This window comes from Rhododendron vialii, chromosome 1a (genome assembly GCF_030253575.1).
Source record: "Rhododendron vialii isolate Sample 1 chromosome 1a, ASM3025357v1".
NCBI classification, from domain to species: Eukaryota; Viridiplantae; Streptophyta; class Magnoliopsida; order Ericales; family Ericaceae; genus Rhododendron; species Rhododendron vialii.
In genome coordinates this window covers 26,343,316-26,357,988 of record NC_080557.1, presented here as the reverse complement: position 1 = coordinate 26,357,988, position 14,673 = coordinate 26,343,316, and positions in this window count along the sequence as shown.

Sequence of the window (14,673 nt, the reverse complement as noted above, 5' to 3'; positions counted from 1 at the left end):
GTTACGGTACCAAACCACACCAAAACGGTGCAATACCGCGCGAGTACATCCATACGGTACCAAACCACACCAAAACGGTACAATACCTTACGAGTCCTTCGTTACGGTACCAAACCACACCAAAACGGTGCAATACCGCACGAGTCCATCCATACGGTTCCAAACCACACCAAAACGGTACAATACCTTACGAGTCCTTCGTTACGGTACAAAACCACACCAAAACGGTGCAATATCGTACGAGTACAACCATACGGTACCAAACCACAACAAAACGGTGCAATACCTTACTAGTACTTCCATACGGTACCAAACCACACCAAAACGGTGCAATACCTTACGAGTCTTTCGTTACGGTACCAACCCACACAAAAACGGTGCAATAACGCACGAGTACATCCATACGGTACCAAACCACACCAAAACGGTACAATACCTTACGAGTCCTTCGTTACGGTACCAAATCACACCAAAACGGTGCAATAAAGCACGAGTACATCCATACGGTACCAAACCACACCAAAACGGTACAATACCTTACGAGTCCTTCGTTACGGTACCAAACAACACCAAAACGGTGCAATACCGTACGAGTACATCCATACGGTACCAAACCACAACAAAATGGTGGAATACCATACGAGTACATCCATACGGTACCAAACCACACCAAAACGGTGCAATATCGTACGAGTATATCCATACGGTACCAAACCACAACAAAACGGTGCAATACCATACGAGTACATCCATACGGTACCAAACCACACCGAAACGGTGCAATACCGTACGAGTACATCCATACGGTACCAAACCACAACAAAACGGTGCAATACCTTACGAGTACATCCATACGATACCAAACCACACCAAAAAGGTACAATACCTTACGAGTCCTTCGTTACGGTACCAAACCACAACAAAACGGTGCAATACCGTACGAGTACATCCATACGGTACCAAACCACACCAAAACGGTACAATACCTTACGAGTCCTTCATTACGGTACCAAGCCACAACAAAATGGTGCAATACCGTACGAGTACATCCATACGGTACCAAACCATACCAAAACGGTACAATACCTTACGAGTCCTTCGTTACGTTACCAAACCACAACAAAACGGTGCAATACCGTAAGAGTACATCCATACGGTACCAAACCACACCAAAACGGTACAATACCTTACGAGTCCTTCGTTACGGTACCACGCCACAACAAAATGGTGCAATACCGTACGAGTACATCCATACGGTACCAAACCACACCAAAACGGTACAATACCTTACGAGTCCTTCGTTACGGTACCAAACCACAACAAAATGGTGCAATACCGTACGAGTACATCCATACGGTACCAAACCACACCAAAACGGTACAATACCTTACGAGTCCTTCGTTACGGTACCAAACCACACCAAAACGGTGCAATACCGCACGAGTACATCCATACGGTACAAAACCACAGCAAAACGGTACAATACCTTACGAGTCCTTCGTTACGGTACCAAACCACACCAAAACGGTGCAATACCGTACGAGTACATCCATACGGTACCAAAACCACACCAAAACGGTACAATACCTTACGAGTACATCCATACGGTACCAAACCACACCAAAACGGTGCAATACCGTACGAGTACATCCATAAGGTACCAAACCACACCAAAACGGTGCAATAATGTACGAGTACATCCATACGGTACCAAACCACACCAAAACGGTACAATACCTTACGAGTCCTTCGTTACGGTTCCAAACCACACCAAAACGGTGCAATACCGTACGAGTACATCCATACGGTACCAAACCACACCAAAACGGTGCAATATCGTACGAGTACATCCATACGGTACCAAACCACACCAAAAAGGTACAATACCTTACGAGTCCTTCGTTACGGTACCAAACCACACCAAAACGGTGCAATACCGCACGAGTACATCCATAAGGTACCAAACCACACCAAAACGGTACAATACCTTACGAGTCCTTCGTTACGGTACCAAACAACACCAAAATGGTGCAATACCGTACGAGTACATCCATACGGTACCAAACCACAACAAAATGGTGCAATACCGTACGAGTACATCCATACAGTACCAAACCACACCAAAACGGTGCAATACCGTACGAGTACATCCATACGGTACCAACCCACAACAAAACGGTTCAATACCATACGAGTACATCCATACGGTACCAAACCACACCAAAACGGTACAATACCTTACGAGTCCTTCGTTACGGTACCAAACCACAACAAAACGGTGCAATACCGTACGAGTACATCCATACGGTACATAACCACACCAAAACGGTACAATACCTGACGAGTCCTTCGTTACGGTACCAAACCACACAAAAACGGTGCAATACCGCACGAGTACATCCATATGGTACCAAACCACACCAAAACGGTGCAATACCGTACGAGTACATCCATACGGTACCAAACCACACGAAAACGGTACAATACCTTACGAGTCCTTCGTTACGGTACCAAACCACACCAAAACGGTGCAATACCGCACGAGTACTTCCATACGGTACCAAACCACACCAAAACGGTACAATACCTTACGAGTCCTTCGTTACGGTACCAAACAACACCAAAATGGTGCAATACCGTACGAGTACATCCATACGGTACCAAACCACAACAAAATGGTGCAATACCATACGAGTACATCCATACAGTACCAAACCACACCAAAACGGTGCAATACCGTACGAGTACATCCATACGGTACCAAACCACACCAAAACGGTACAATACCTTACGAGTCCTTCGTTACGGTACCAAACCACAACAAAACGGTAAAATACCGTACGAGTGCATCCATACGGTACCAAACCACACCAAAACGGTACAAAACCTTACGAGTCCTTCGTTACGGTACCAAACCACACCAAAACGGTGCAATACCGCACGAGTCCATCCATACGGTACCAAACCACACCAAAATGGTACAATACCTTACGAGTCCTTCGTTACGGTACCAAACCACACCAAAACGGTGCAATACCGCACGAGTCCATCCATACGGTACCAAACCACACCAAAACGGTACAATACCTTACGAGTCCTTCGTTACGGTACCAAACCACACCAAAACGGTGCAATATCGTACGAGTACATCCATACGGTACCAAACCACAACAAAACGGTGCAATACCATACGAGTACATCCATACGGTACCAAACCACACCGAAACGGTGCAATACCGTACGAGTACATCCATACGGTACCAAACCACACCGAAACGGTGCAATACCGTACGAGTACATCCATACGGTACCAAACCACAACAAAACGGTGCAATACCATACTAGTACATCCGTACGATACCAAACCACACCAAAACGGTACAATACCTTACGAGTCCTTCGTTACGGTACCAAGCCACAACAAAATGGTGCAATACCATACGAGTGCATCCATACGGTACCAAACCACACCAAAACGGTACAATACCTTACGAGTCCTTCGTTACGGTACCAAACCACACCAAAACGGTGCAATACCGCACGAGTCCATCCATACGGTACCAAACCACACCAAAATGGTACAATACCTTACGAGTCCTTCGTTACGGTACCAAACCACACCAAAACGGTGCAATACCGCACGAGTCCTTCCATACGGTACCAAACCACACCAAAACGGTACAATACCATACGAGTCCTTCGTTGCGGTACCAAACCACACCAAAACGGTGCAATACCGTACGAGTACATCCATACGGTACCAAACCACAACAAAACGGTGCAATACCATACGAGTACATCCATACGGTACCAAGCCACACCAAAATGGTACAATACCTTACGAGTCTTTCGTTACGGTACCAAACCACACAAAAACGGTGCAATACCGCACGAGTACATCCATACGGTACCAAACCACACCAAAACGGTACAATACCTTACGAGTCCTTCGTTACGGTACCAAATCACACCAAAACGGTGCAATAAAGGACGAGTACATCCATACGGTACCAAACCACACCAAAACGGTACAATACCTGACGAGTCCTTCGTTACGGTACCAAACCACTCCAAAACGGTGCAATACTGCACGAGTACATCCATACGGTACCAAACCACACCAAAACGGTACAATACCTTACGAGTCCTTCGTTACGGTACCAAACCACAACAAAACGGTGCAATACCGTACGAGTGCATCCATACGGTACCAAACCACACCAAAACTGTACAATACCTTACGAGTCCTTTGTTACAGTACCAAACCACACCAAAACGGTGCAATACCGCACGAGTCCATCCATACGGTACCAAACCCCAACAAAACGGTACAATACCTTACGAGTCCTTCGTTACGGTACCAAACCAGAACAAAACGGTGCAATACCGTCGAGTACATCCATACGGTACCAAACCACACCAAAACGGTACAATACCTTACGAGTCCTTCGTTACGGTACCAAACCACAACAAAACGGTGCAATACCGTACGAGTGCATCCATACGGTACCAAACCACACCAAAACGGTACAATATCTTACGAGTCCTTCGTTACGGTACCAAAGCACACCAAAACGGTGCAATACCGTACGAGTCCATCCATACGGTACCAAACCACACCAAAACGGTACAATACCTTACGAGTCCTTCGTAACGGTACCAAACCACACCAAAACGGTGCAATACCGCACGAGTCCATCCATACCGTACCAAACCACACCAAAACGGTACAATACCTTACGAGTCCTTCGTTACGGTACCAAACCACACCAAAACGGCGCAATACCGTACGAGTACATCCATACGGTACCAAACCACAACAAAACGGTGCAATACCATACGAGTACATCCATACGGTACCAAACCACACCAAAACGGTACAATACCTTACGAGTCCTTCGTTACGGTTCCAAACCACAACAAAACGGTGCAATACCGTACGAGTCCATCCATACGGTACCAAACCACACCAAAACGGTACAATACCTTACGAGTCCTTCGTTACGGTACCAAACCACACCAAAACGGTGCAATACAGAACGAGTACATCCATACGGTACCAAACCACATCAAAACGGTACAATACCTTACGAGTCCTTCGTTACGGTACCAAACCACACCAAAACGGTGCAATACCGTACGAGTACATCAATACGGTACCAAACCACACCAAAACGTTGCAATACCGTACGAGTACATCCATACGGTACCAAACCACACCAAAACGGTACAATACCTTACGAGTCCTTCGTTACGGTACCAAACCACAACAAAACGGTGCAATACCGTACGAGTGCATCCATACGGTACCAAACCACACCAAAACGGTACAATACCCTACGAGTCCTTCGTTACGGTACCAAACCACACCAAAACGGTGCAATACCGCACGAGTACATCCATACGGTACCAAACCACACAAAAACGGTACAATACCTTACGAGTCCTTCGTTACGGTACCAATCCACACCAAAACGGTGCAATACCGTACGAATACATCCATACGGTACCAAACCACAACAAAACGGTGCAATACCCTACGAGTACATCCATACGGTACCAAACCACACCAAAACGGTGCAATACCGTACGAGTACATCCATACGGTACCAAACCACAACAAAACGGTGCAATACCATACGAGTACATCCATACGATACCAAACCACACCAAAACGGTACAATACCTTACGAGTCCTTCGTTACGGTACCAAACGACAACAAAACAGTGCAATACCGTACGAGTACATCCATAAGGTACCAAACCACACCAAAACGGTACAATACCTTACGAGTCCTTCGTTACGGTACAAAACCACACCAAAACGGTGCAATACCGTAAGAGTCCATCCATACGGTACCAAACCACACCAAAACGGTACAATACCTTACGAGTCCTTCGTTACGGTACCAAACCACAACAAAACGGTGCAATACCGTACGAGTACACCCATACGGTACCAAACCACACCAAAACGGTACAATACCTTACGAGTCCTTCGTTACGGTACCAAACCAAAACAAAACGGTGCAATACCGTACGAGTGCATCCATACGGTACCAAACCACACCAAAACTGTACAATACCTTACGAGTCCTTCGTTACGGTACCAAACCACACCAACACGGTGCAATACCGCACGAGTCCATCCATACGGTACCAAACCACAACAAAACGGTACAATACCTTACGAGTCCTTCGTTACGGTACCAAACCAGAACAAAACGGTGCAATACCGTACGAGTACATCCATACGGTACCAAACCACACCAAAACGGTACAATACCTTACGAGTCCTTCGTTACGGTACCAAACCACAACAAAACGGTGCAATACCGTACGAGTGCATCCATACGGTACCAAACCACACCAAAACGGTACAATACCTTACGAGTCCTTCGTTACGGTACCAAACCACACCAAAACGGTGCAATACCGTACGAGTCCATCCATACGGTACCAAACCACACCAAAACGGTACAATACCTTACGAGTCCTTCGTAACGGTACCAAACCACACCAAAACGGTGCAATACCGCACGAGTCCATCCATACCGTACCAAACCACACCAAAACGGTACAATACCTTACGAGTCCTTCGTTACGGTACCAAACCACACCAAAACGGTGCAATACCGTACGAGTACATCCATACGGTACCAAACCACAACAAAACGGTGCAATACCATACGAGTACATCCATACGGTACCAAACCACACCAAAACGGTACAATACCTTACGAGTCCTTCGTTACGGTTCCAAACACAAACAAAACGGTGCAATACCGTACGAGTCCATCCATACGGTACCAAACCAGACCAAAACGGTACAATACCTTACGAGTCCTTCGTTACGGTACCAAACCACACCAAAATGGTGCAATACAGAACGAGTACATCCATACGGTACCAAACCACATCAAAACGGTACAATACCTTACGAGTCCTTCGTTACGGTACCAAACCACACCAAAACGGTGCAATACCGTACGAGTACATCCATACGGTACCAAACCACACCAAAACGTTGCAATACCGTACGAGTACATCCATACGGTACCAAACCACACCAAAACGGTACAATACCTTACGAGTCCTTCGTTACGGTACCAAACCACAACAAAACGGTGCAATACCGTACGAGTGCATCCATACGGTACCAAACCACACCAAAACGGTACAATACCCTACGAGTCCTTCGTTACGGTACCAAACCACACAAAAACGGTGCAATACCGCACGAGTACATCCATACGGTACCAAGCCACACAAAAACGGTACAATACCTTACGAGTCCTTCGTTACGGTACCAATCCACACCAAAACGGTGCAATACCGTACGAATACATCCATACGGTACCAAACCACAACAAAACGGTGCAATACCCTACGAGTACATCCATACGGTACCAAACCACACAAAAACGGTGCAATACCGTACGAGTACATCCATATGGTACCAAACCACAACAAAACGGTGCAATACCATACGAGTACATCCATACGATACCAAACCACACCAAAACGGTACAATACCTTACGAGTCCTTCGTTACGGTACCAAACGACAACAAAACAGTGCAATACCGTACGAGTACATCCATAAGGTACCAAACCACACCAAAACGGTACAATACCTTACGAGTCCTTCGTTAGGGTACCAAACCACACCAAAACGGTGCAATACCGTACGAGTCCATCCATACGGTACCAAACCACACCAAAACGGTACAATACCTTACGAGTCCTTCGTTACAGTACCAAACCACACCAAAACAGTGCAATACAGAACGAGTACATCCATACGGTACCAAACCACATCAAAACGGTACAATACCTTACGAGTCCTTCGTTACGGTACCAAACCACACCAAAACGGTGCAATACCGTACGAGTACATCCATACGGTACCAAACCACACCAAAACGTTGCAATACCGTACGAGTACATCCATACGGTACCAAACCACACCAAAACGGTACAATACCTTACGAGTCCTTCGTTACGGTACCAAACCGCAACAAAACGGTGCAATACCGTACGAGTGCATCCATACGGTACCAAACCACACCAAAACGGTACAATACCTTACGAGTCCTTCGTTATGGTACCAAACCACACCAAAACGGTGCAATACCGTACGAGTACATCCATACGGTACCAAACCACACCAAAACGGTACAATACCCTACGAGTCCTTCGTTACGGTACCAAACCACACCAAAACGGTACAATACCCTACGAGTCCTTCGTTACGGTACCAAACCACACCAAAACGGTGCAATACCGCACGAGTACATACATACGGTACCAAACCACACCAAAACGGTACAATACTTTACGAGTCCTTCGTTACGGTACCAATCCACACCAAAACGGTGCAATACCGTACGAGTACATCCATACGGTACCAAACCACACCAAAACGGTACAATACATTACGAGGCCTTCGTTACCGTACCAAACCACACCAAAACGGTGCAATACCGTACGAGTACATCCATACGGTACCAAACCACACCAAAACGGTACAATACCTTACGAGTACATCCATACGGTACCAAACCACACCAAAACGGTGCAATACTGTACGAGTACATCCATACGGTACAAAACCACACCAAAACGGTGCAATACCGTACGAGTACATCCATACGGTACCAAACCACACCAAAACGGTACAATACCTTACGAGTCCTTCGTTACGGTACCAAACCACAACAAAACAGTGCAATACCATACGAGTACATCCATACGGTACCAAACCACAACAAAACGGTGCAATACCCAACGAGTACATCCATACGGTACCAAACCACACCAAAACGGTGCAATACCGTGCGAGTACATCCATACGGTACCTAACCACAACAAAACGGTGCAATACCATACGTGTACATCCATACGATACCAAACCACACCGAAACTGTACAATACCTTACGAGTCCTTCGTTACGGTACGAAACGACAACAAAACGGTGCAATACCGTACGAGTACATCCATACGGTACCAAACCACACCAAAATGGTACAATACCTTACGAGTCCTTCATTACGTTACCAAACCACAACAAAACGGTGCAATACCGTACGAGTGCATCCATACGGTACCAAACTACACCAAAACGGTACAATACCTTACGAGTCCTTCGTTACGAAACCAAACCACACCAAAACGGTGCAATACCGCACGAGTCCATCCATACGGTACCAAACCACACCAAAACGGTACAATACCTTACGAGTCCTTCGTTAGGGTATCAAACCACAACAAAACGGTGCAGTACCGTACGAGTACATCCATACGGTACCAAACCACACCAAAACGGTACAATACCTTACGAGTCCTTCGTTACGGTATCAAACCACAACAAAACGGTGCAATACCATACGAGTGCATCCATACGGTACCAAACCACACCAAAACGGTACAATACCTTACGAGTCCTTCGTTACGGTACCAAACCACACCAAAACGGTGCAATACCGTACGAGTCCATCCATACGGTACCAAACCACACCAAAACGGTACAATACCTTACGAGTCCTTCGTTACGGTACCAAACCACACCAAAACGGTGCAATACGGTACGAGTACATCCATACGGTATCAAACCACACCAAAACGGTACAATACCTTACGAGTCCTTCGTTACGGTACCAAACCACACCAAAACGGTGCAATACCGTACGAGTACATCAATACGGTACCAAACCACACCAAAACGGTACAATACCTTACGAGTCCTTCGTTACGGTACCAAACCACACCAAAACGGTGCAATACCGTACGAGTACATCCATACGGTACCAAACCACACCAAAACGGTACAATACCTTACGAGTCCTTCGTTACGGTACCAAACCACACCAAAACGGTGCAATACCGTACGAGTACATCCATACGGTACCAAACCACAGCAAAACGGTGCAATACCGTACGAGTACATCCATACGGTACCAAACCACACCAAAACGGTACAATAACTTACGAGTCCTTCGTTACGGTACCAAACCACACCAAAACGGTGCAATACCGTACGAGTACATCCATATGGTACCAAACCACACCAAAACGGTGCAATACCGTACGGGTACATCCATACGGTACCAAACCACAACAAAACGGTACAATACCTTACGAGTCCTTCGTTACGATACGAAACCACAACAAAACGGTGCAATACCGTACGAGTGCATCCATACGGTACCAAACCACACCAAAATGGTACAATACCTTACGAGTCCTTCGTTACGGTACCAAACCACACCAAAACGGTGCAATACCGTACGAGTCCATCCATACGGTACCAAACCACACCAAAACGGTACAATACCTTACGAGTCCTTCGTTACGGTACCAAACCACCACAAAACGGTGCAATACCGTACGAGTACATCCATACGGTACCAAACCACACTAAAACGGTACAATACCTTACGTGTCCTTTGTTAGGGTACCAAACCACAACAAAACGGTGCAATACCGTACGAGTGCATCCATACGGTACCAAACCACACCAAAACGGTACAATACCTTACGAGTCCTTCGTTACGGTACCAAACCACCACAAAACGGTCCAATACCGTACGAGTACAACCATACGGTACCAAACCACACCAAAACGGTACAATACCTTACGTGTCCTTCGTTAAGGTACCAAACCACAACAAAACGGTGCAATACCGTACGAGTGCATCCATACGGTACCAAACCACACCAAAACGGTACAATACCTTACGAGTCCTTCGTTACGGTACCAAACCACACCAAAACGGTGCAATACCGTAGGAGTACATCCATACGGTACCAAACCACACCAAAACGGTACAATACCTTACAACTCCTTCGTTACGGTACCAAACCACAACAAAACGGTGCAATACCGTACGAGTAAATCCATACGGTACCAAACCACACCAAAACGGTACAATACCTTACGAGTCCTTCGTTACGGTACCAAACCACCACAAAACGGTGCAATACCGTACGAGTGCATCCATACGGTACCAAACCACACCAAAACGGTACAATACCTTACGAGTCCTTCGTTACGGAACCAAACCACACCAAAACGGTGCAATACCGTACGAGTCCATCCATACGGTACCAAACCACACCAAAACGGTACAATACCTTACGAGTCCTTCGTTACGGTACCCAACCACACCAAAACGGTGCAATACCGTACGAGTACATCCATACGGTACCAAACCACACCAAAACTGTACAACACCTTACGAGTCCTTCGTTACGGTACCAAACCACAACAAAACGGTGCAATACCATACGAGTACATCCATACGGTACCAAACCACACCAAAACGGTACAATACCTTACGAGTCCTTCGTTACGGTACCTAACCACACCAAAACGGTGCAATACCGTACGAGTACATCCATACGGTACCAAACCACACCAAAACGGTACAATACCTTACGAGTCCTTCGTTACGGTACCAAACCACACCAAAACGGTGCAATACCGTACGAGTACATCAATACGGTACCAAACCACACCAAAAAGGTACAATACCTTACGAGTCCTTCGTTACGGTACCAAACCACACCAAAACGGTGCAATACCGTACGAGTACATCCATACGGTACCAAACCACACCAAAACGGTACAATACCTTACGAGTCCTTCGTTACGGTACCAAACCACACCAAAACGTAACAATACCGTACGAGTACATCCATACGGTACCAAACCACACCAAAATGGTGCGATACCATACGAGTACATCCATACGGTACCAAACCACACCAAAACGGTACAATACCTTACCAGTCCTTCGTTACGTTACCAAACCACAACAAACGGTGCAATACCGTACGAGTACATCCATACGGTACCAAACCACACCAAAACGGTACAATACCTTACGAGTCTTTCGTTACGGTACCAAACCTCAACAAAACGGTGCAATACCGTACGAGTGCATCCATATGGTACCAAACCACACCAAAACGGTACAATACCTTACGAGTCCTTCGTTACGGTACAAAACCACACAAAAATGGTGCAATACCGTACGAGTTCATCCATACGGTACCAAACCACACCAAAACGGTACAATACCTTACGAGTCCTTCGTTACGGTACCAAGCCACACCAAAACGGTGCAATACCGTACGAGTACATCCATACGGTACCAAACCACACCAAAACGGTACAATACCTTACGAGTCCTTCGTTACCGTACCAAACCACACCAAAACGGTGCAATACCGTACGAGTACATCCATACGGTACCAAACCACACCAAAACGGTGCAATACCGTACGAGTACATCCATACGGTACAAAACCACAACAAAACAGTGCAATACCATACGAGTACATCCATACGGTACCAAACCACACCAAAACGGTACAATACCTTACGAGTCCATCGTTACGGTACCAAACCACAACAAAACGGTGCAATACCGTACGAGTGCATCCATACGGCACCAAACCACACCAAAACGGTACAATACCTTACGAGTCCTTCGTTACGGTACCAAACCACACCAAAACGGTGCAATACCGTACGAGTACATCCATACGGTACCAAACCACAACAAAACGGTGCAATACCATACGAGTACATCCATACGGAACCAAACCACACCAAAACGGTACAATACCTTACGAGTCCTTCGTTACGGTACCAAACCACACCAAAACGGTGCAATACCGTACGAGTACATCCATACGGTACCAAACCACACCAAAACGGTACATTACCTGACGAGTCCTTCGTTACGGTACCAAACCACTCAAAAACGGTGCAATACTGCACGAGTACATCCATACGGTACCAAACCACACCAAAACGGTACAATACCTTACGAGTCATTCATTACGGTACCAAACCACAACAAAACGGTGCAATACCGTACGAGTACATCCATACGGTACCAAACCACACCAAAACGGTATAATACCTTACGAGTCCTTCGTTACGGTACCAAACCACACCAAAACGGTGCAATACCGTACGAGTACATCCATACGGTACCAAACCACAGCAAAACGGTACAATACCTTACGAGTCCTTCGTTACGGTACCAAACCACACCAAAACGGTGCAATACCGTACGAGTACATCCATACGGTACCAAACCACACCAAAACGGTACAATACCTGACGAGTCCTTCGTTACGGTACCAAACCACTCCAAAACGGTGCAATACTGCACGAGTACATCCATACGGTACCAAACCACACCAAAACGGTACAATACCTTAGGAGTCCTTCGTTACGGTACTAAACCACTACAAAACGTTGCAATACCGTACGAGTACATCCATATGGTAGCAAACCACACCAAAACGGTACAATACCTTACGAGTCCTTCGTTACGGTACCAAACCACACCAAAACGGTGCAATACCGTACGAGTACATCAATACGGTACCAAACCACACCAAAATGGTACAATACCTTACGAGTCCTTCGTTACGGTACCAAACCACACCAAAACGCTGCAATACCGTACGAGTACATCCATACGGTACCAAACCACACCAAAACGGTACAATACCTTACGAGTCCTTCGTTACGGTACCAAACCACACCAAAACGGTGCAATACCGTACGAGTACATCCATACGGTACCAAACCACACCAAAATGGTGCAATACCGTACGAGTACATCCATACGGTACCAAACCACAACAAAACGGTGCAATACCATACGAGTACATCCATACGGTACCAAACCACACCAAAACGGTACAATACCTTACGAGTCCTTCGTTACGGTACCAAACCACAACAAAACGGTGCAATACCGTACGAGTGCATCCATACGGTACCAAACCACACCAAAACGGTACAATACCTTACGAGTCCTTCGTTACGGTACCAAACCACACCAAAACGGTGCAATACCGTACGAGTACATCCATACGGTACCAAACCACACCAAAACGGTGCAATACCTTACGAGTCCTTCGTTACGGTACCAAACCACAACGAAACGGTGCAATACCGTACGAGTACATCCATACGGTACCAAACCACATCAAAACGGTACAATACCTTACGAGTCCTTCGTTACGGTACCAAACCACACCAAAACGGTGCAATACCGTACGAGTACATCAACACGGTACCAAACCACACCAAAATGGTACAATACCTTACGAGTCCTTCGTTACGGTACCAAACCACACCAAAACGGTGCAATATCGTACGAGTTCATCCATACGGTACCAAACCACACCAAAACGGTACAATACCTTACGAGTCCTTCGTTACGGTACCAAAACACACCAAAACGGTGCAATACCGTACGACTACATCCATACGGTACCAAACCACAACAAAACGGTGCAATACCATACGAGTACATCCATACGGTACCAAACCACACCAAAACGGTACAATACCTTACGAGTCCTTCGTTACGGTACCACACCACAACAAAACGGTGCAATACCGTACGAGTACATCCATACGGTACCAAACCACACCAAAACGGTACAATACCATACGAGTCCTTCGTTACAGTACCAAACCTCAACAAAACGGTGCAATACCGTACGAGTGCATCCATACGGTACCAAACCACACCAAAACGGTACAATACCTTACGAGTCCTTCGTTACGGTACCAAACCACACCAAAACGGTGCAATACCGTACGAGTACATCCATACGGTACCAAACCACACCAAA